This window comes from Rousettus aegyptiacus, unplaced genomic scaffold (genome assembly GCF_014176215.1).
Source record: "Rousettus aegyptiacus isolate mRouAeg1 unplaced genomic scaffold, mRouAeg1.p scaffold_m13_p_12, whole genome shotgun sequence".
NCBI classification, from domain to species: Eukaryota; Metazoa; Chordata; class Mammalia; order Chiroptera; family Pteropodidae; genus Rousettus; species Rousettus aegyptiacus.
In genome coordinates, this window is record NW_023416287.1 from 41,986,757 (window position 1) to 42,007,290 (window position 20,534).

Genomic DNA, 20,534 nt, shown 5'->3' on the forward strand with positions numbered 1-20,534 from the left:
TAAAAAAAGTACATCATTAACAAATGGATTTTGTCCTCAAAATGCCAAATTGGGTCAACATTTAGAAATCAATATATATCATTACATTGAGACCTGAGACAAATCATATGATTTCAATAGATGCAGAAAAAGTAATGTTTGACAGTCATTTGATTAAAAACTGTCCACAAACTAAAAACAGGAGGGGGCTTACTTAACCCAATAAAATACGTCTTTAAAAAAAATCTACATGATGTTCTCATAATTCCTTTTCAACATCATATTAGATATCTTAGTACAATAAAGCAAGAAAAACAAAGATAAATAAAAGGCTTATAGATTGGTAAGGAAGAAATAATATTGGGATTTGTAAATCCCAAAAATTTACAAATAAGCTACTAGAACTAATGAGTGAATTTAATAAGGAGGCAAGATACAAGGTAAATAACAAAAAATAAATTATATTTCTTTGTATTGGCAATGAACGATTAGCAATTTATATTTAAAACATTAGTATTTATAATAGAATTGACAAAATATTTAAGTATAAATTCAACAAAATATGTATAGTATCAGTATACTAAAAACTACAAATCACTATGAGTTGGAAGTTTCAGTATTGGTAAGTGGACAAATTCTCTTCAAGCTGATCTATAGATTCAATGCAAATCAAAAGAAAATCACTACAGAATATTTTTAGATATTGATACACTGATTCTAAAAATCACATTGATAGTCACAGGAACTTTAATATCACAAACAATTTTGGAAAGGAAGAATGAAGTTGAGAACTCATACTATCATATTTCAAGACTTCTTATGAAGCTACAGTTGATGAAGAAACAGACACAGAGATTAGTGGGAAAGAATAGAGAGCCCAGAAATTGATTCACACATGTCTGTATGGACAGCTGATCTTTAACGAAGGCACAAAGACAACTCAATGGAGAAAGTCTTTTCAACAAGTCACTGTAACAGTTGAACATTCAAAATCAGAATAAATGAATCTTGACTGATTTAAAAATTAACTTACGTTATAGATCTAAATAGATAACCTAAAATGAGAAAAGTTATAAAAGAAAATAATACAAAATCTCTGTGGCTGCAGGTTTGGTAAAATTTCTTAGATATCATCCAAAAAGTATAGTATATAAAAGGAAAAAAAGTTGATGATTAAACTTTATCAATTTAAAATTTTCTGCTTTATAAAGACATTGTTAAGAAAATTAAAGAGAGCTGTAGCTGTGGCTAAGAGAAAATATTTGCAAAACACATATTTAAGGAAAGATTGGTTGCTGTTCCAGAATATTCAAAGAAGTCTCAAAATTCAAAAAGAAAAGAAATGAGTGCTTGCTTCAGCACCATATGTACTAAAAATGGGACTAACACAGAAGACTAGCATGGCCCCTATATGCAAATGACATGCAAATTTGTAAAATGTTCCATATTTTTCCTGGATGAAAGTGGTCAAAGGTGGCACAAACTTCCAGCTGTAAGATAAATAAGTGCTGGTTGCAAGATGCCACATGATGACTGTGGCAGACGCTGCTGTGTGGTGTATCCAAAAGTTGTGAAGAGAGTAGATCCTAAAAGTTCTCATCACAAGAAAAAAATGTTTTATTACTTTTTTTTGTATCTATATGGGATGATGGATATAACTAAACTTATTGTGATAATTATTTCGCAATATGTAAGTCAAGTCATTATGCTACATACCTTAAACTTATACAGTGCTGTACCTTAATTTTATTTCAATAAAACTGTAGGGGAGTGGGGTACAATGAGAAAATGGGAGAATATTTAAATAGACACTTCACCAAGAAGATACATATTTGTTGGGGAAAGAAGCATATGAAAAAATGCTTAACATCATTAATAAATAATAAATGCAAGTTAAAACTATAATGACCACTATATACTTATTAAAATGGCTTAAAAATAAAACAAACTAAGCAACAACCCTGAATAGAGTAACTAGAACCCTTATGCTTTGCTTTTGAAAATTCAAAATTGTAAAATAACTTTTAAAAAGTTTGGTGCTTTCTTATAAAGTTCAACACACACTATCATAAAATTTATTGTCAAGGTCCAGGGCAAGATGCCCCAAGATATCCCACAATGGCATATCGATTATTTTGAATTAAAGATACTTAAGGAACTGCTGGTGCAAGAACGTTCTGACCTCTCTGTCCCTCTAAAAGCAGGAGATAAATCTCCCATGTGAAAAAAGTCCTCCTCACACTTGGAGATACCATTACTGCTAGAGTTAAAAAACTCGTAGACAAAAACCCTGATTTAAAAATCTTCGTTACCTCTTTTATAATTTATTGCCCAAGCACAAACTTTGTTTAGATTCCTTACTGAGTACACATTCCTTTCTAAAGAGCACTAGGTTTATTTCCTTCGCCCTGTCAATTTCTTCATAAATTTCTTGGTTTTTGTCTAAAAGGTATAAAAAGGTATCTGGTTTGATCATTTCTTTAAACCTCATTTTATGATCTCAGCATCATATTATGATTCTCCCATGTGCATCCATTAAATTGTTTATTTCTCCTATTAGTATAGTTTTGTGTCATGTTTCTCCTATTAGTATAGTTTTGTGTTATGGTTTTATTATTAGTCCAGTCATAAGAACAAAAAAGAGGTGGGGGTGATTCTCCCCCTCCCTGATATTATCAATCTGGCCCTTAGATGTTTACCCAAGAGGAATAAAAGCATATGTTCAAGCAAAACTTGTACATAAATGTTGATAGCTGCTTTCTCCATAGTTTCCAAAAAATGAAACAACCCACATGCATTTCAACTGGTGAATGGATAAACAAATGTAGTTACTTACTTGTCATGAGATATTCCTAAGCAATTAAAAGGAATGAATTACTGAAACATATCGACATGGATTAATCTCAAATGCATTACTCTAAGTGAAAATAAAAAAGCCAGGTCACACTTATAATTGCATTTATATGACATTCAGTATAATATACAATATTTTATACCAAAACTATATAAGGAAAGTGGTTGCAAGGATTCAGGAATGAGATGACTATAAAACACACCAGAAAATTGTGACAGGTGAAGAAATGGGTCTGTATTTTGATTGTGGTATGGATTACATGATTGTATTTATTTGTCAAAATTCATAGAACTATACATCAAAAAGAATTAATATTGTTGTATATGAATTAGACATTAATTTTAAAAAGCAATAGAATAATAAAAAGTGATTTATAATAATAATTCAATAAAGAAAATTAAACATGTGGCAAAAATTGTGAAATAGGCTCCTCATGCCAGAAATTGAGACACTTTCCTATCAAGGCTCCAAATGCTGTTCCTGCTAAAGAATCATCTTTGATCCGTTCAAATTCCAAAGTTTTGGCCCCACTTTCAAAGATTCTGATTAATTAAGGCTCTGGTATATCTGAGATCTGAATTTCTAAATCTTTCTTCTGATGTTTTCAATAAACAATAGATTTGAGGAACAATTGCACTAGGATCTTTGACAGTTTTCAAATCATGGTCTGAATCACATGTCTTTCTAGATTAAAAGTTTTGAAATATAGTGTGTAAAATATTGCTAAAAATGCAGATTCCCTGGCTCTGGGCTTAGAGCTTATGTTTCACAAGAGCCAGGAGCATGCACTGATGACAAGAATACTCAATGGGCTTTATTGTAAATGGTCCTCAGGTCAAAGTGGGTGGTTGGATGGACTTTGTATAATGGGCCCTGAGTGTGAGACATGATGGAGGAGATGCTAATTTAACAGGAGACCCATGAGGACATCATATTCCTTCCTCAGGGCTCTACCATGAAGGTAAACCTGTTGAATCTGCATGAGTCCACAGCATGGCTGCTCCCCACCTTCTAGATTATACAATACCAAGCTCTCTAGCTAAAACTAATGCCCTGAACCCTATTACCTTCCAGAGCCATATATTTTTTTTAGCAAATGTGTATGAAATAAACATTGTGGAAATACAGAATGGTGTAAAAGAACATTCAATTCATCTATCAGAATCACTATGAATTATTTGTGTGATTCCATAACAAAGTAAAATTGAAAATTAACTAAAGGTACCTACTGTTTCCCTGGTCTTCACTGCACAGTCTTTCCTGCCCATATCCTCTTTCTTCCCCTCCTACTGTACATTCTGTTAAACATGGTAAAAACAATAGTGTTGTACTGAACAATAAAGAACCACACTTAATCTAGAGTTTAGCAAAGAGAAGTCTGAGTAATTTGAAATTCTGACCCCCAAAAAGGCATAATTTTGAGATGATACCAATTTGAAAATGAAGACCAAGAAATTTAGATGAACCAAGAGAACTGTCAAATCAAAGACAGAGTGAAATTTTTTCAAAATTGCTATTCCAAGAAGCCAACCTGATGCCCACATCAGTCAGAACATGGTGACATTCTTATCCCTGAGTTATTTTCTGTCCTGGCTCAGGAGACACATCACTCACAACCAAGTACACAAGGACAGGAAGGAAGCTAAGCCTATTTTTCAGGTGGTGAAGGAAGGGATGCTCATGCCAGAATAACTGATTAAAGTTGCAGTTTTGTCTATTGGACATGACCTCCCAGGCCCCCTCAGGCCACCAGTATATATACATGATGCAGCTATTGTTCCAAGTGAGCTACACTCTTTGGCTCTTACCCAGGCTTCTCATAAACTTTCTTCAATGGGAAGAGAATGCATGATACTATTCATCCATAATGAAAATCTATTCAGAACAGGTCATTTGTTTTGGTGGATCTTGAAAATGTTGCCATTCTTAGTAATTATAGTCCCATCCTGCAAGATAAGAGATGAAATAGAGCTGACCTCCAACTTCCTCATAAAAATGAAAAGTAAAAATTGAAACAAAACAAAAAAAGGCACAAAGCAATCACAACCACACAACAGCTAAATACTCTGCCCTCTGCCCTGTGGAAATGTTCTACTTTTGCAATTACCCATTTATTTAGTATTCTTTTTATATCTGGTAAAATCAGTGGTTTAGGGGTTGGACTGGGTAGGTCTACTGTCTTTGGAGGTGAGGAGTTGCTTGATATGGGGAGACCACAGAGATGAGAGGGTTTATAACATATCTCCCAGTTGAAGAATACATACTCTACTGTAGAAGCCTGCAATTATACTTGATAGCTATCTCATGAACAGAAAACTGAAAAAACTTCTTTTGCCCCTACAAGTGTATACCAGTGGTTTCCACATTTGTCTGTAACCCTACTCCTACCCCCAAGACAGTGAATAATTTGTCTTGGGTTTGACTAGGTCTTCAGAGTTTTTTTTTTTTTTAAATCTCCAGTTCATGTTAATATGTCAAGTTTGAGAATGATGGGATTAAATGTTTATTTAGCAAACCTGAGTTCTGCATTTCATACTGAAATATTCTAGGCATTGAACAAAGGAAGTAAATTAAAAATAAAACATAGGAATAAGCCAGGTCCTTAAATCTGGCACACAACTCAAAGAGATAAAGGATTTCAGTGCAAATGGTGAATCTAGGGTAATATTGCCATATCTCAGGGAAGATGCTCTAGATTTAGCCTAACTTCATGCTGGTAGGCTATCCCACTTATTCAGAGGCAGGCCCTGTGCCCTCATCCTCTCCAGTACTGGATATGGCTCTCCTTTCCAATCTTTGCCTAAATACTTGGCATCTCATTTGTCTCAGTGTAGACAACTCAGTGTAGCTCTCTGGTTACTGAAAAGGTTTATCTTTTCTTTATATTCATTAAACCTTTCAATTAACATGTCTATGAAAATTTTTATTTCATAGCTTTTACCTATGTTTTTCTTGGTCTCCCTGTCATTATCTCACTGAGTTGCAGATTTCCTTTCATTTCTTTGTTATAGCAAATGTTTTCAATTAGTAATACACTCATAAGTTTCAAAGTTCAAAAAATAAAAAGAGGGTCTTCCATAAAATTTCACCTCTACTTTTGACTCTCAAACCCCTCATTTTTTATTTATTTTTCTAGAAATATTTTTTGCACATGAATGCAAATAAATAATATAAGCATTCACTCACATACAATTATTTCCTCTCCACTTGCACACAAATGATAGAGTATTTAAGCAGTCTCCTGTACCTTGCTCTACTTGCTTAAGAGTATATCCTGGAAATTATTACATACCAAGACATAAAGAATTTCCTCATTCCTTTTTGAGATTGTGATATACTCCTTTAATGGAATGTACAATAAATTATTTAACCAATCTTCTATTAAGAGATGTCTAGTTTATTTTCAATCATTTGTCTCTGTTCTGGAGGTGGAATTGCTGTATCAAAGGTTACATGAATTTTTAATTTTGAAATTTATTTCCAAATTGTCTTCTATAGAGGCTGTACCAGTGAAAACTCCCCTCAGAGATGTGTGAGAGCAGCTGTTTTCATGCACCACTGACAAAATAGGGTGTTATCACTCTGAATGTTAACACACTGTTCAGTGAAACATTGGTACTCAGCACACTCATCTGTGAGGCACGGCAGCTCCTTTCATGACACAGCATCTTCTTGCGCTTCTGACCTCTGAGCTACTGTGCTGTTATTCTACCGCACTGTTGGCCTTTGTTTGAGGAGGTGCTTTTAATATACTAAAGCAATGAGTCTTCTCTGTGATATTGGTGGCATATTCCAATTTCTCCTAACTAATTATCTAGCTTTTGACTTCGCCGCATGGTATGTACAATGTCAAAACTTTTCTTTTATGTAGCTAAATCTATCAATCACTGTTTCCCTTCTACTGGGCTTTGTTCCTTCTGGGTTTTCTTCTTCTGGGCAGAAAAGCTAATATATATGAAGTATACTACCTATTTATTCTCCCTTGTACTCTCTCTATTTCACCTTCATTTCAGTGATACCTTAACATTGTCGTCTTTCCCATTTCCTCTCTGTGGTCTACCAACTCACATTTTATCTTCCCATAATCTACCATGTCTCTCCTCACTTCTTGTATTTGTGCTTTGTGCTCTTGCTCCACATAGATGAAAGCTTCATTAAAGTTTTTGTTTTGTTTGTTTGCTTTAAATACAAATATGTAATATATAAATATAGATACTGTTATGGATACTAGAACAGCATCTATAAAAAGGACTATAAGAACAAATAATGAGGAAAGAGTTCGGAAAAAGCAAACAGCAAATGAAGAAAATTTAAAGAAAAGTGTTTCTATGAGGCAGAAGGAGGAAGTCGTAACTCATTATATATAATTATATTATTATGTCGTTAATATATTATATATTAATAATATATATTAAATATATGTCATGTGTCATCTATGGGCAAGATATTTAAATATGGAAAGAAGTGCAACTGAGTTGTAGTTTTTATTATAACCACAGATTTCATGTGAGTTTAATTGGCGCACACGGGTGATCATGGTAGGCAGGTAGGTTACAATATGAAGTATCTCTTCTTCAGCTTCAGAAGAAGCTTCCTGCAAGTATAGATATTCTCATTAGCCCCACCTCCATTGCCTCTCAGATTCAAATAGAATTCAGAGGAGCTCCTGTAATTAGCCATACACTCTGTTCTGGCTGCAACAACCAAAGAATTTGAATTTTAATCCTCAAGGTGTGCTGCTTTAAGAAATTGACTTTTTATGCTGATTTTGAGACTTGTCACTAAGCTTTCCCCGCTCTTCATCCCCTCAATGTGCCCTGCATTATACCCACAGCATTAAGTGACCCTTCTAACCATCAGAAATCTGCAAGTGGATAGGTTCCTCCTCATTTTAATGAAGGTGGAGTTTGTGTTCATCCGTCATTCACCTTATTGCTTTTCAGATATTTTCTATGAATAAAACAAGGATATGCAGAGTATATGCATCTATATTTAATACAAGAGCCTCTAATTTCTTAGTGTTTTAATTTTGCAAATGTCTTCTGTTATCTTGTCACTGTATGATAACTTTATTGCTGGTGTTTTGCTTTAACTCTGAATCATTAAGTTTAATATTGTCAAATTCATTATGTTTTCTTGTTAACAGGTCTTCAGGATTTCTGCCTGAAGTGAGGCCTGTCTGGGCCCGCGAGGCTTCTGCACTGGGTCTTCTTGACCAGCAGCTTTGTTGGTCAAGTCTTATGGCATCTGAATCTCACTCATGTGTCCATCTGCATGGAGCCAATTCTGAGTAAATGAAGAATTTTTACAGCCACTTTTCCTGAGTCTCTAATGTCCACCATCATAGAGCATCTGTGAGCCATTGAGGAAAACTCACATTTGGATGCAACAACTAATCAAATAGGTTTCAGACTTTCGTTAGAGCTATAACCACTTGGAGAGTGGAAAATAAGCTGGTTAGCATCCTTAGACGCATGGTTTCTGGATAGAGTCTTCCTCCTGGAAGCACTTCAGAACAGACCGTGCGCTAGGAGAGATTATCAGCAGCTCCTGTGACTGTCTTCCCATGAGATGTGCTGGCTTCATGTGTCACTTCTCAACTGAATGCTCAGTCATGCTGTCCCAATCTGGGGAGTTTTCCTGTAACTCAAGGGTAACAAATGACCCTCTTCACACTGGGTCACTCTGAAGACATGCCTCATTTATCCCATAGAGACTATAACAAGCAAAATTAGAAAGTTTTATCAAGTGTCTCTTGAAAACCTTCAAGAACTTATTTGATTGGCCAACATTCTACATAATAGCAATCTTAATGGTGACTGTTCTTGTTTAGGTCAATGCTGTCCACATATGTCCCTTGCTTACATACAGGTCCTAGTTTTGAGGCAGTGGTGTCCTCCCTCTTCCAGATCTCTAGACCATCCTCTGAAGTAGGGGAATATCTGACATTTGCAAATAGATTCTTAGTGATTTTACTTTCCACCCAGACTCCCATCTGCTGCAGAAGTTCTCCAGTTATGCAAAAGAATATGACCCATTCTTTCTTGGAGCCCACTTTTGACACCTGGTCTCTCTGATCTCACTATGGATTCCTGGTTCCCCCGAGGGTGCTGTGGAAGCCTGATATCCCTGCCTTTACCCATTTATTCATTCCACATTCTACATGCAGTACTTCAACATGATGAAATGAAGGAGGCCTCATTATTTTAACTCTATACAATATATCTTTATTAACATGTTGTTTGGGTATTAAAAACAAAGTAAAACATTTTTAATGAATAAAAACCACTATCGAATATCACATTCTCCCAGAGATCCCACCTTTATCTACGCTGCTGGGGTCCTCCTTGCTCTCCTGCTCTTTCTTGATTGGCTTCTCTTCATTTTACTCTAAATTCTCCTTCCCCACCAGCAGGAGTATACCATCAATTCAAATACAATATTGCCCCATGGACTAATGAGCAGGGTGCCCAGCTCTGTTGAGGTAAGACTGCCTCATTAGACTAGGCCCTGGACCTATTGTACAAACCAAAGCCCTTACAGTGTTTTCCAAGAGGAAAATAAAATTAGATGTTAGATATTTCACCCCAAATTTAATTTTACGTCTTGCCTTGTAATGAAATAAATCTTTCAGAAGCTTTTGTTGGGGTCCAGGTCAGGCAACCCCAAAATACAGTCATTTCGGCATCCTGATTATTTTAAATTAAAGTTACTTGAAAAGGACCCATTGTAAGGGCAGTTTAACCCTCCTTAATCTTTTAAATGCAGGAAATACATTTCCTCTGTGAACAGCACCCTCTCTGCACCGAGAGAGAGAGAGAGAGAGAGAGAGAGAGAGAGAGAGAGAGAGAGAGAAAGAGAGAGATCCTCATCACCAGAGTTAGAGAATTTAAGGCCAAGAAGCCTGTATAAACAAAACTTGTTACTTCTTTGCTGATTTATTACCCAAGCCCAAACTTTATTTAGATTCCTCATAATGAACACACAGACCTAAGTCTTTTTGTGTTGTCAAAGACTCACAAATTTATTGTTTCTTTGTGAAAAAAGATATGAGGTACCTGCTTTTTTGGCCACTCTCTGAGCATTAATTTTATGATCTGTGTGCAAGAAATCGAATTGGGTTTTTTCTTGTTTATCTGCCTTCATTATTGCTTCAACCACAAGAACTCAACACTTTTTGAAAGCATGACTTCCTATATTCTACTGCAGAAAGGAGAGAGGTGAGAGGAAGGGAGAGGGAAGAAGAAAGAAGAAGGGAGAGGGAAGAGAGGAAAGAGGCCAGATGAGAAGGGGAGGGAACATGAGAGAAACCCAACCATTGTACTTGGCAGCTGGTGCAGATCATACGACCTCATTCCTCAGGCTCACTTTCAATGTAATGACCACTTACAGCTTTATTGGGGGGGGTGGTGGAGAAGATAGATGAGTCCTCAAAATGCATAGATCGACATAAGACATGTCTTAAAGAAAAAATACAGGGGAGGAAAAGATGGTTTGAATTCTGGAAACATGCTACCTTTTCTGTCTCTAAAAGTGATTTTTAATTGTTTTTCAAGCAGATAGTCTGGGCTTTATAATTACTTTTGCTAGCATCCCTGTTTCTCAGGGAATAACCTATTTTCTTAGGACAAGAAGTTGACTTTTATTTTATACCTTTGGATGTAATTCTTTAGGATACATGTTATTTAAAAAAAAAAGATGTGGTGTTATGCATATCCGACAGATAGAATATGTAATAATCCCCGAGCTGTCCACAGTCCTTTTTAGTGGGGCTTCTGAAACTGAATGATAAAGTTTCTATTTCTAGAAAATTACTATAAAATTTATTTGTGAGTTTATGGATATAGCTTGATGAGTTGAGGCTAATGGTTAACTGTGTTCCCACTACACAATCAAGATATGGAACATTTTCATCACCAAATATTCTTATACCACTTCGCAGGCAATTTTCTCAGCACCCCAAGTCCAGGTGAAAACTTATCTGCTTTCCTTCACTAGAGCTCAGATTTGCATTTTCCAGAGTCTCATATATGTGGAATCCTGTAACATGCACACTGTTGTTATGCACATCATCATTTATACTTTTTTGTTGCTCAGTAAGATTCTATTGTCTGGATAAATAATTTGTTTACCCATTATCATTTGATAGATTTTTGAGTTGTCTACAGTTTAGGGCTATTATTTTTAAAAGGCTACTATAAATATTTGTGCAGTCTCTTTATGAACACATTTTCATTTCCCTTCCATAAAGTCCAAGGAGTGGAAGGCCTGAGTCATATGACAGGTATTAACCTTTACAAGAAATAGGCAATCTATTTTCCAAAGCAGCTGTATCATTTTGCACTTTCATTGGCAATATAAGAAAGTCCAATTTGCTCTGCATCCTTGCCAACTTTTAATGTGGACCACATTTTTTGTTTTTTTGTTTTGTTTGTTTTCTCTTCCAATCAGTGTGCAGTGAATTCTCATCTCTCTTCCAGCTTTTTTTTTTTTTAAATCCTGATTTTTGGATTTAGTTAGGGAAGGAAGGTTAAGAGAGACATACAAAGCTGAAAGCCTTACCTCTCTCTCCCTGAAAATCTAATCTGAAACCCTGAGGGATCCCAAGATAATGAATAAATACCCCAGGCTGATGTGATGCCACTGAACAGCAATACGAAATGCATTAATGAATTTCCATGAGGGAATATTCCCTAGGTATTATTTAGTTCTGACAACTATTGAGAAAGGATTCAGAGAGAACAAGACATTAGAGCTGGTACTCTAGAAGAGAAACTTCTCAGGAGGCAGAGTAGGGAACAGAGGAGGAGGGGCAGGGAACAGGTGGGGAGGGGCAGGGCATTCTGCACTTCAAATAAAGCAGCTGAGGCATGTCTGGGGAACCTAGAGCATTCGGTTTCCATAGCCAATCTCTGGTGAATTTTAATACTTTTGAAGTTATAACAAAGCCTCTTCTTCAAAATCGGCATGCATTGATAAAGTAACTTTGAATGGAAATGCCTGGCATATATTAAGGACTTAACAAGCATGTTGAGTGAATGAAGTAAGTTAATGAATGAACTTTTTGACTGTAGGAAAACATAAATGGGAGATTTTGACACAATGTAGATACAAAACTCGAGGAAGTTTAGAAGAGGAAAGAAAATCTCCCCTGGAAAATTTAGAGACAGCTTTGTGATAAAATCATTTTAGACCTAATTTTAAGTATGAGAAGTTTTTATAGATACAAACACTGGAAGTAAAGAAAAGCATTTCAAGACATAGAGCAGCATTAACAGCATAAACAGAAACAGGTGGATTATAGGGGAATCATCAAGAATATTTGAGGGAAAAGTTTTATTTTTTAATGCTTTGCATATTGATATGCTGACAACTACATGTCAGGAACTCTTCTATGTGTCTTCACTGATATAACATTGACTTTTTTAATTCAACAGAGATTTAGTACCTGCTATGAGCCTTCTCTGGCAATGCTAGTTAACAGGATATAGTCCTAGAAGCAGTGGGGCAAGAAAACATGGGTTTAACAAGTAATCTCGGAGTGAAGATCAACCAAGGCTCTCCTTATAGGAGTGGTGGAGGTAATTGATGGAGGAGCCATTTTTTCCACAAGTGCCAGGTACACTTGTCACACTTGATAAGCAAAGGTCTCAGCTTTTCTAATGTATGGCACCTTTTTTTCCCCTATTTGGTCCATATTTTTTCAGCGTTATGGAAATATAATAGACAATTAGTTGCTCATATTTATATCATGCAATTCAAAGAGTTTTTAAATTATACTTGGCATACAATAATATTTTAATTTCAGTTGTACAGCATAGTGAATAGAGATCAATATAATTCACAAAGCAATCACTTCATTAAATCTAGTACCCCTTTTCCCCCTTACATATTTATTACATCATTATTAACTACTTTCCATATGCTACACTTTATATTTCCATGTCTTTTTTTGTAACTATCCTTTTGTACTTCTTAATCCCCTTGCTCTATTTTGCCATCCCCCCAACTTCCCTCTCATCTAGTAGCCCTCAAAATATTCTCTGTATTTATGAGTTTATTTGTTTTTGTTGTTATTCATTTTGTTCTTTACATTCCACATTTACATGAAATCATGAGATATTCGTCTTTTTCTAGCTGACTTATTTCATTCAGCACACTACTCTCTAGGTCTGTCAAGGCAATATCTTTTCCCATCCCCTTCCTTTTAGTCTATGTGTGTATTTTAATCTAAAATGAATCTCTTATAGGCAGCATATGTAGGGGTCTGGTTTTCTTATCCATGCAGCCACTCTATCTTTTGGCTGGAGTACTTAATTACTTTCCATTCGAGGTACTTGTTGATAGGAATATAGTTATTATCATTCTTTACTCCTGCTTTTGACACATGTTTTTTCTTCTTAAAGAAGTTCCTCCAACATTTCCTGTAATACTGGCTTGGTGTTGATAAATTCCTTCAGCTTATTTTTGTCTCAGAAGCTCTTTATCTGTCCTTTGACTCTAAATGATAGCTTTGCTGGATAAAGTATTCTTGATTGTAGATCCTGGGTTTTCACCACATCGAATAATTTGTGCCAACACCTGTCCTGAAGTTTCTTTTGAGGAATCAGCTGCCAGTCTTATGGGGTGCTCCCTTGTAGGTAACTATCCGCTTTTCTCTTACTGCTTTTAAGATTCTTTCTTTGAATTTAATTATGCTGTGTCTTGGTGTTAGCTTCTTTGGATTCTTGTTTCTTAGGACTCTGAGTTTTCTAGGGTTGTAAGTCTATTTTCTTCACCAGGTTAGGGAAGTTTTCCATCATTATTTCTTCAAATAGCTGTTCGGTTTCTTGTTTTCCTTCAGGTAACCCTATGACATGGATATTTTTACATTTAATTGTGTCCCATAGGTTCCTTAAATTATTACTATAGTCTTGGCTTCTTTTTTCTTGCCATTCTGTTTGAGTGTCCTTGGCTTCCCCACCCTCTATATCGGTGGTTCGATCCTCTTTTTTTATCCACTCAGTTGATTCCTTCTAATGTACTCTTCATCTCAGATAATGTGTTAATTTCTGACTGGTTCCCTTATATAATTTCCATGTCCATTTTTATGTTTTTTTTATATCTCTTTGTTAAAGTTCTTGCTGAATTCATCTATACTTCCCCTAAATTCATTGAGCATCTTTATAATCAGTGTTTTGAACTCTACATTTGTTAGGTTGTTTGACTCTCTTATTCCTGGATCTCTGCTCTGTTCTCTCATGTGGTTTCCGCTTCTTTGTATTCTCATTTTGGCTGCCTTTCCATGTCTGTTTCTATATACTAAGCAGAGCTCTTTAGTCTCTCAGTCTTATTAGCATGGCTTTGTGTAATAGGTGTTCAGTGGCACAGTCCTGAGAAGGGTTCAGCTGCAGGCCAAATTTAGCCCCAGCCTGTGTCCCTCCAGGACTACCTGTTAAGATTCAGCAAGCAATCCACGGATGCTGTGCTTATAGTTTCCTCAAGAGACCAGGCCAGAAACCGAGGTCAGCTCCATTAGTCTTTTTGCTGGCGCTGCTCAGCAAAAAGACTAATGGAGCATACAAGTGGATGTGGCTTGGGTGGGTCTGTGAGTGGGGGGAGGCAGAGCAACCTCTGTTATCCAGTTTGATGTTGGTCAGCTATGGCAGCACTGCCTCAGCACACTGGGAGCAGAGAGGGCTCCACAGAGCAACAATGAATTCCTCCAGCACTTCTGTCCAGGAGAGATATTCACCTTGGCCCTCACTCCAGCAACTCACTCTCTCCCTATAATCCCTGGTGACCCCGGAGCAGTGAACTTGGCGCTGGTGTTCAGAGCGAACAGTTCTGTCACTGCAAAAGTCCGGTTGGGAACCTGACCTCTTTAAGTCTGGTTGAAGACCCATGAAAGTTTGGTTGAGGACCAGCCACATTAAAGCAATGGGTTGCTGCCTGCTGCTGCCATAACCTCTGTCCGACTCAGTCCCTCAGGACAGGGCAGGCTTACATCTTCACCTCCTCCTACCTATACCATTGCAGGGTGATTTTTAATTTCTCTCTCCAGTTGCAGTACCTTTATATATCCAAACCCCAGGAGACCTTGCTTGTTGTTTGTTCTGTATTTCTATCACAACTTTGACATATTCATAGTGCTAACAATTTGTAAAAAGGTGTTTAGTACTGTTAGTCCTCAGGGATATGCAGACTAAAGCAAAAATAAGATATAGCTGGATGTATATCAGAATGATCAAAACAAAACAAAAGGAAATGTTCTGATAATATTGAGTGTTTGTGTAGAGGTAAAGAACTAGAACCACCATGCTGCTTGTTAGTGTAAATTAGTAAACATTTTGAAAACCGTTGAACCATATTCATTAACCTAAACATATGTATACTTCATGACACAGGGACTTATTTTCCAGGTAGTTATGACATGTACAAAAATGTTCATCATAGTACTGTTAATAATAGCAAGTAAATAGGAAAAAACTCAGATATACATCAGTATTAGAATGGATTTGAAAGTATGGTTTATTCAAATAACAGAATGCTTACATCGCAAATAGAAGGAATATATACTACTGCTGTAGCAACAACCAAATCAACTTCACAGACATAATAAAGCCATATTTTTAAAAACTACACATAAAATAATTCTACTTACAGGAAGTTTACAAACACTGATCTATAGTTAAGAAAACCAGAACATCAGTCATCTTTGGGGAGAGGGGGCTGTAGATAGTAACTGGGCAGCAATTTCTTTGTTCATTTTCATCTAGAGCTTAGCAAACCAAGAAGGAACTTGACTCAAGAGGGAAGGCAAAGAGAATAATCAAAATAGGTAATGGGCTGAGGAAGAGCCAAGGAGATTCAAGTAAGGCTCTTGTCCCTCTTGATTCATCATGCCCAAGGTAGTAGCACAGCATCAGGGAGGTCTGGATAGTCTGAATAAATGTACAGGGGATGACGTTTCCAGTCCAGAGATGGTGTATCATGCTGCAGTGCTACCCAGTCCTTTGGTCTACATGTACTTCAAGTGATTAGTCCAAGTTATAAAAAATAAATAAATAAATAGAAGTGTCCTTAAATACAGATGACACTATGCTAATCCCACCACTTCTTTCTCCCAGAGCTGGTCAGGTTGTATGACTTTCGGGTTCCACAGGAGCATAAACCAAGATGACATCTATTCTTTCACAGATGGATTTCTAGCACCAGGTAGACCACACAGCCCATATCGGAGCACGACATGTAGATTTTTTTTAATGACTTAATTTAGAAGTCTACTAGCACCCAATTTGTGGATCTCATTTTAATTTAACACTTTCCCTGCCAGCCCAAGGTGGCACTCTTCACCTCATATAAAATCTCAGTTAAAGGTTAGTTAATAGAGTAAATGTCTTAAAGCTCTTGTTTGTATATCTCGATATTAGAAGAAATATGGTCAGGTAAGCAAATATGTAGAATTATGCATGTTCACTTAAATATGTTGTCACTACAGTTCAAATGGACAATAATTGTGATTATTTAGCATGTGAACATTGGGGGCCACATTTGGAGGAATTTATGGACATTAGTGTATCTGATCTCACAATGATCCTGTGAAGTGGGTCCTATATCAAATCTCTGCATGAAGAAATTGAAGCTCAACTTCAGCACATGTCAATTACCACCCAGCGTCTTCTGTCAATATGTGTCAGAGGCAAAGTTCTAATTCTTACAGAATTTCCCTGGGGCATTCTTTGAGCTGGACAGAGTGGGATTAACCTCAAAACCTTCCCAGAAGAGTGAATGTTACTGCTCAGTATACCAGCAGGCTCCAGTCAGGGATTGCTAAGAAAAACTAGCTCCACTGTTATCCATTTACAGCTCTGTCTCCTCTAAATCTTTTCCCTACCCTTTGCCTGTTACCACAAGCCAAAATCCTTACTTTCAAATAAAATTAAGGCAAATCTTTTCCACTCAGCCCTCCAACCCTCCTCCCATCTGGCAATCACTAGTTTGTTCTCTGTATCTAAGAGTCTGTTTTCATTTATTTTGTTTGTTAATTTTGTTCCTTAGATTCCACACATAAATTAAATCATATAGTATTTGTCTTTCTCTGTGAAGAGATTATAAAATATAGATTGGTAGTTACAAAATAGTCATGAAGATGTACAGTACAACATAGGTAACATAGTCAATAATATTGTAATAACTGTGTATAGTGCCAGGTAGGTACTAGATTAATCAGGGGGATCCCTTCATAAATTATATAAATGTCTAATCGCTACTGTGTACAACTGTAATTAATATAAAATAATATCAAATGTCAACTAATTTAAAAATAAATTTTTAAAGGATGAAAAAAGTAAAATTATAGGTAATAATTTGAAATAAAACTGAAAAATAGCTAAATATATGTTCATATATAATTATAAATCCAAAAGATAACTGAAAGAAAAGATACAAAATTGAGATATGGAGGGTAAGGATGATTAAACCCTCAAAATTTGAAGTGATCAGAAGGAAAAGGATTTTTTAAATGATTTTTTGAAATAAAAAAATAATAATTAAAATAGTAAAAAATACAGCTAAAAGGTTAAAAGCAGACACCTAAAATATCAGAAGGATACATAATACACAAATGAGTTCAACCAGGGATTGCATCTCTAAGCAATGCTCAGGTTTGCCTAGTTTGTCTTTTGGTCATTTAGAAATCAGTATATAACCAAGATTTTGAACAAGCCATAAGCTTTGAAGGATCTGTAATCAAAAATATTCTTGTTTCTCCTCCCTGTCCTTTCAGTCGAGTCTTTTATTCTTGGTGAAAGCCTTCAGCCAGCTCAGGACCTTGCAGTTGACTCTGTATTATAAAGTTCTATGATTACTTTTGAGGCAAACAATGCTCATTTCAGAAATTAAAACATCCGATGTGTGGTAGTAGTCAAAATTCTCCATTTATTATCAAGTTTTCTGCTATTCCAAGCTTTCCAGGCCTGACAAATATGCCAGGTGATTCTTTCTTTCATGGGAGGATGTTCTTGGGCCTTTGGAGGTTCCTGCTGGCCCTCCTACCTCCAGAGCCCCTGGAATGAGACTCAGGCCTTTTCATTGGGCTGGCTGCTCTTGGTAGCCTCAGCATATGTTCCAGGTGGTCACCTCCTGGCTCTAGTGCAGTGAACAATTGGACTCAAGCTGAAACCCTCTGGGCAGGACACTCTAACTTCAGGCCTGCTCGTCTCCTGAAGGACCCTCACCATGTCCCTGGGATGCACACAGCAGTCAGCTTCTGGCCCTGTCACCAAAGCAGTGAGCCCTCTAAAATCTGATAGATTTCCTAGACAGGCAGCTGATGTCCCGAGGAAACAGCAAAGAGTTTCAAGCTCTTGAGTAGTTCCCTCTGGGAGGAAACAAACCCACAGGTGGCAGTCAAACTTTCCAAAGAAATAGTTCCACTGAGGCCTCCCTATCTCACATACTGATTTATTTTAATCCTTACTACAATTGAAGTGCCCGAGTAAAGTGGATCTGGTTTATGTTTCCTCGGCAAGTTCCATAGCATGAATTCTCAACATGTATTCTTGCCTCACTCAAATTTTTTATCTAATAAAATCATCTGAGTGTGGCAACTACACAGAGGAAGGAAGAGTATTTTTTTAACATCTGTCACAAGAGCATACACACAATCATGCCAACTGTCTCCACAGCTGGATTCTCGGACCTGGGGTCCTGCACAGGGTGCCAGCAGTTTTGCTTTGAGCCCAGAAGCATTCCTTAAGGGCAGCAGACTGGTGGTGCTTGCCCTTTGCTGGAACATTGAGACAGGGACGGGACCCCCCAGAAGTGTTGTTTCTTCCATTTTCCGGTGGTTGCTTTGCTCTAAAATGCTTCTCTCTTTTAATTGTGTGTATGAGTGTGCGCATGCATGTGTGCATATGTATGTGTGTTTGCAACACATATTAAATTCACCGATTGTGTATAGAAGCCACTTCTCAGCCTAAAGTGTCAATTATCCGCATTTGTGACCATTTCCTAGGAAGGAGGAACATGTCCCCATATCCTAACTACCCACCCTACATCTTCCATGTGGATCAACTCCAGGTTTCCCAGTTTTGAGTAACCTCACTCCAGTTGAATGTGATGACTTCTAAGACCCATACCACTGTACCCTCATCTGTTTTACTCTGTTTCTTTCCCTTGACAAACAATGCCACCCCATGCAATCCTGCTACCAGCAAGATAACAGCTGTGATTCTGCTGAGTTCTCTTCTCTTCTTCCTGTAGTTCTTCTGAAGAATTCAGGAAAGAAACCAAACCCAATTACTATTGCTACTATTGAAACTGAGAAATATGTAGCCAAATTTCCCTGAGCTCACTTATGCTTGAAGTGACCCCAAGTAATACAACCAATCAGGGCACTTTAATTTAATTTTTTTTATTATTTGTATTTGTTTTATTTTATATTTTTATAAAGTTTATCGGGGTAACATTGGTTAATACAATTATATAATTTTCAAGTGTGCATTATCATTTGACATCTATATATTCTATTGTGTGTTTACCATCCAAAGTCCAGTTTCCTTCAGCTACCATATATTTGATCACTTTTACCCACTTCACCTTCCCCGTACCCCCTATATTTGACCCCTTTTATCCATCTGCCTCCTCCCCCACCCCCACCTTCTAGTGACCACTAATCTATAGTCCATGTCCATGAGTCTCTGTTTGTTTGTCCTGTTCATTTGTTGCTTATAAGTTTATATCCCACATATAAGTGATATCATGTGATTTTCAACTTTTTCTGTCTGGCTTACTTCGGTTAGCATGATTATTTCAAGGTCCATTTATGTTGTCACGAATGGCAGTATTTCATCTCTTCTTATGGCTGAGTAATATTGCACTGTATATATGTACTGCAGCTTCTTTAGCCAATCATCTATCATAGGATACTTCAGTTGCTTCCATGTCTTGGCCACTGTGAATAATGCTGCTATGAACATGAATGTGTAAATATCTTTTTGGATATGGGTTTTCAAGTCCTTGGGATAAATACCCAGTAGAGGGTTTTCTGGATCATATGGTAGATCAATTCTTACATTTTGAGGAACCTGCATACTGTTTTCCATAGTGACTGTACCAATTTGCAGTCCAACCAGCAGTATAGGAGGGTTCCTTTTTCTCTGCATCCTCTCCAACATTTGCTATTACTTGCCCTGTTGATTATATCTATTCTAAAAGGTGTGAGATGATATCTCATTGTGGTTTTGATTGCATTTTCTTAATAGCTAGTGATGCTGAGTATCCCTTCAAATATTTGTTGGTCATTTGTATGTCCCCTAGGGAGAAGTGTCTATTCAGGTCCTCTGCCCATTTTTTGATTGGACCATTTGCTTTTTTGCTTTTATTAAGTTGTATGAGTTCTTTGTATATTTTGGATATTAGACCCTTATCTAAGGTGTTGATTGCAAATATATTTTCCCATTTGGATGACTGTCTCTTTACCTTGTCGATGATTTCTTATGTTGAGCCGAAGCTTTTTAGTTTGATTCAGTCCCATTCATTTATTTTAGATTTTACTTACCTTGCTTTTGAGGTCAAATTCATAAAATCCTCTTTAAGTCCAAGGTCTTTGAGTTTAGTTCCTATGTTTTTTTTCTATGCATTTTATTATTTCAGGTCTTATATTCCAGTCCTTAATCCATTTTGAGTTAATTTTGGTGTGTGGTGATAGACAACACTC

General features: G+C 36.6%; 1 non-coding gene across 1 annotated transcript; it reads left to right on the top strand.

Moving 5' to 3' along the window:
- Positions 1 to 1,325: 1,325 nt before the first annotated feature.
- On the top strand, positions 1,326 to 1,431 carry LOC118610161. Its single transcript, XR_004953816.1, has one exon. It is a non-coding gene; the product is annotated as a U6 spliceosomal RNA (small nuclear RNA).
- The last annotated feature ends 19,103 nt before the right edge of the window (positions 1,432 to 20,534 follow it).